At 32.7% G+C, this 4,445-nt stretch overlaps 1 long non-coding RNA gene across 3 annotated transcripts; it reads left to right on the top strand.

Annotated features, from left to right (window-relative positions):
- Positions 1-503: 503 nt before the first annotated feature.
- On the top strand, positions 504-4,411 carry LOC116186089. Of its 3 annotated transcripts, XR_004151017.1 has the most exons (5): positions 504-1,145; positions 1,252-2,421; positions 2,544-3,701; positions 3,787-3,931; positions 4,080-4,410. It is a non-coding gene; the product is annotated as an uncharacterized LOC116186089 (long non-coding RNA). The 3 variants fall into 3 exon arrangements; XR_004151018.1 differs by having other exon boundaries at positions 1,300-3,701; positions 4,080-4,411; XR_004151016.1 differs by having other exon boundaries at positions 1,252-3,701; positions 4,080-4,411.
- The last annotated feature ends 34 nt before the right edge of the window (positions 4,412-4,445 follow it).

The raw sequence follows: 4,445 nt of genomic DNA, 5'->3' as shown, positions 1-4,445 counted from the left end.
CACAGTAAATTGTAATCGCAATGTTGAAAACTAGATGCACATTTTCTCGAAGAGAATAAATAGCCTCACGAATTTATTAAGATTTCGTTTCATTATTTTTTATTTATTATTGATTATCGAAGAAAATTATATTGCCTTGTGGATATCTTATGACACAAAATGGCTGCCAAAAGTAAAAAAATATCATCAACGTTATTAAAGTAAGTCATTAATTATCGTAGAATATCAGAAAGAATATAATTTATGTAGTATAATCCTAGAATATAATTTTTCTGTCTTTTGTAATTCTTTGAACTATTTAGACGAATATTATACGTACTTACTTATCGAATTCTCCTTATTCCATAAATTTGGTTAAATTTTTCTTACCAAATTGAACCGCGAGAGAGCGTTACATGTGCTATCTTGACATACGTATACACGTACATACAATAGACAAGTCGATTGCATATCCTATATATCCTCAATAATTCAAATATATAATTCTAATACATTCAATCGAAAATTCAATGAATTTTTTAAATCCTTATCACATTTCTAATAAAATGTCCAAATTACTATCATCAAGATATATATTTTCTAGAAGTCATTCCTTTGGATATCATTACGATAGAACAATCGTCTCATAAATAACGGAACATTCAAACAGATCGCACGAGTCAATCTGACCAACGCAACTACAGTTTCGAACCTAACCACAATGATCTCCACACCCTCATGGATGAACGCTCATTCACCCGTCGATCCCGAGCTTCTCTTACAATGCACGTGCACAGCCTCTAGCTCTCAGCGGACGCAGCAAAGACGGAAGAAGAAAAGAGGACGAAGGATAGAGCGAAGAACAGAGTGAGTGTTTCTCGGGCAAATATAATATACGAGTACGTGAAGACCCCAGGGAGTAACGTCCACTGTACCTTAGACCATAATCTTGGCTGGAAGATGGCACCACACCCATGGGGGGTCGCAGAATACGTTGGACTGTGCACGAACCACTTCCAACGAGCACTAGTCACCTTTCACTTCCAACTATTACTCCGCACGGGTGGATTCTCTCCGTGCATAGTTTATTTCTCGATTTAAGAATCATTGGAGATTCTCTGTCCAAGGAACTTGCTACCATAAAATATTCGAGGGAAAAGATATAGGTTAGGTTAAATTAGATTTAGATAATCTGAAATTCTGGACTTTAAGAATATTAATCGAAGGTTATAAATATTAAAAGTTTTAATAATTTAAATATTTCTATTCCAGATAAATTTTTTAATTATATTATACATTTGAATTTACGAGTCTCCTAAGGTAAATCACTATAAGATAATATACATAAAGAAACAGAGGAGTCGTTATGATGAATTCTACAGAACGTATTACGATCTTGGCGGGAATGCGGCCAGGACACCGCGAAACGAGAACATTTATGACAATGCCGGGAATGAGATTCGTCTCACTATTATGACACGGTCTAGGTTATCTCGGTCCACATATTATGCGCAAAGCACAATCGAAACAGAAGGAAACTTAATCCAGTTCTCTTCTTTAAATCCAAACATTTCATCAACTTATAATATTTTTCATCATTTATAATATAAAATTAGACATTAATAAATTATGCATTTATGCATAATTTAAATATACAAAAATACACATGATATACAAAAAAAATATTCTAAATATAATAAATATTATTAATATGAAGAATTATATTGAAGAATATAAGAAAATTTTTACCTAAGCTTTGTTTCTTAATATTTATAGATATTTATTTGGCCAATTTATACAAATATTTATATTTATCAATTTCAAAATTGCCAAACATAAACTTTTAAACTTCACTCGAGGAATATTATGAAAAAACATAAAAATACTTGATCTTCAAGTCAAATTTTTCAACTTCATTCTATCTTTTTAAATTTTCTTAAAATTCATGATCTATCGTAATCCAATCCATCGGAATCGTTCAAAAATCGTTCGAGGAGAGGCTCGAACGAAATTACAGACCTTCAATGGAACCAATCTAGATCCCTGGCAGTTTGAAAAAATTAAAAAGCATCCAGAGAAAAAGAAAAGAAGAATGTTCGTAAGCCACGAGGACTTAAGTGGGTTACCAAGCTTGTTATCGATACCCGAGCTCGGCGTTCGATCGACTTTCAAGGGTGGTTCTCTTTGCAACGATACTGGTTCGACCGGATCGTAAGAAGGCTGAATGAAGAGGACCTCGAGGAAGAGTAGGGCTGAAAAACATGGAATACGGAGAAGATAGAGAAAGAGAGAGAGAGGTCTTTATATCCATGGTGTCCGCAGAACAATGTCCATTCACTCGAAATGGGATCCAGCCTGATCTGTGCTTCGAATATCCTCCCGATTAAAGGGGAATAGAAAGATGAAACACCTCGATTCCTCTTTGCTTCTTAAAGTGTAAAGGTATGTTTTTTTCGATTATTTAAAATTTTTATCTTCAAATTGAACTTATTGTTCATTGGAACCGTGTATGTGTTCTTAAGTTATTGTCTATGTATTCATTTTGAAAATATTTTTTCAGAAAGGATATTGCCTGAAAATGAGAATTTTCAAGATTACTTTGGATATGGCTGCTATAAGTTTATTCTACTCTACTTGTTCTCAAATTGACACACATACTTTAAATTTATGTAATAGATTGCCTCTGCATGATATAAAAAAAAATCGATAATTTATATATGCATGGATTTCTTAATATGCATAATGGAGTAAGTGAAAGTAATATAAATAACGTGCAATCACTTTTCTCCGTTTCTTTCTTATATATTCAATAATTTTGTTTTTAAAATAATTTTCCAATTTTCAATTAAACTTTAAACTCACCATTAACGATTCTCATTTGACAGTGATTCTTAGATACACTAGATAAATTATAGTTCCAAGACGAAAATGATAGAGGGATATTCTAATTAGCGATTATATAAAACTGTTCATCTTGGATACAATTTTCGAAGGATAAGGAAAGAAAGCTGGAAAAATGAAAAGAGTTTAAGCTATTAGGGGACTAACGAGCCTGGTGACTCGAGTAGAAATCAGAGAAAGAGATATCTGGCTGCCGGTTGATGAATGGTCGAGATCATTCCTTATAAGAAACGCTTAATCTCCTCTGGAGGCAGGAACGGGTCCTCTCGCAAGATTTATCGTTTCATCTCGCCTCTACCGGTTTCGATTTCGTTTCCGTTTACATGATCCACCGATCGAATGATCAAAATTCTTCTAGAAAATATTGAAATTTTCGATTATTATTTTCGAATTATTAATCTTTTAATTCTCATTTCACGATTTAATTGCGAAGATTTCAATTTTCTTTCTCCTCTTTTTCTGAGATAGATATCGAAGAAGAAATATATTAAAGAAGAATGCAAAATAATGAAAAAGGCTATGGACTACAGTAAAAGTTAGAATCGCAATAAAAGTAAGTGAAATTATACAACAATTTCTATAATTATATTTCTCTTTATTCCTTAAATTATAACCTAATTTTATGAAAAATATCTTTCACCTATTAGAGTCTAAGGAAAAATACTCGTCCGCAATTGGTTGATAATTGTGACGTATTTCGAAACATAACCAATCAAAATCCTTTGCGCATTGCACATCACAAATCGTTTCCTTTTAAACGAATAATGAATAAACACAACCGAAATCGATCAGACTACCGTTAATTCCAAATATGAGAATAAGTGCGCAAGATTTCTTCTTTTTTTTTTTTTAGTTGTCCAAAATCGACGAATATTCTTTTTATTTTTGCCTTATTCTTTTTTTCAGGAACGGGAAAAAGAATTAATGGACTTATAGGTATGACAATGTGACGAGATAAGATCAGAGGCCCCGTTTTACCTGTCCTGGAGACCATACGGCGATCATATCACGCGGAATCGCATCGTGTATCTCTAGTGAGAGAGTCTCTTCGGTAAGACAGGCCTTTTATCGATTTTTGATCGCGACTTTGTGGCAGAGAGTTTATAAGCGTCAGTCTCTTCAGACAGATACTGTGCAGACTCGAGGCATGTAAGTACTCGAGACTACGGCCTTTCTAATCGAGATATCGAATGTTCCAGGGAGGAAAGATCGAGTAGGCTTTTATCGGATTCGATGAGCCTCGTGCGATTAATATTAGGTCATCCTATGTGTATAGAATAGCAATAATGCAGTAAATATATCGAAAATTGATATTAAGTCATATATAAATGATATGATATAATAAATATCGAAGATTCGTGTGATTAATATAGTAAGTATAATGAATACAAATTTGATAAAATAATAATGACGAGTCTCATATGATTGATATTAGATCATCCCATGAATATAGTGTAGTGTATATTAGGTTATGTAAGTAATAAGACATAGATTTGATAAAATAATAGTGATGAATCTCATATAATATCAGGTTTTATAAATAGTATAATATACATATCAAGTCT

Source organism: Apis dorsata, unplaced genomic scaffold (genome assembly GCF_000469605.1).
Source record: "Apis dorsata unplaced genomic scaffold, Apis dorsata 1.3 scaffold_416, whole genome shotgun sequence".
In the NCBI taxonomy this organism is placed as follows: Eukaryota; Metazoa; Arthropoda; class Insecta; order Hymenoptera; family Apidae; genus Apis; species Apis dorsata.
This window is presented reverse-complemented; position numbering and strand designations above follow the sequence as displayed.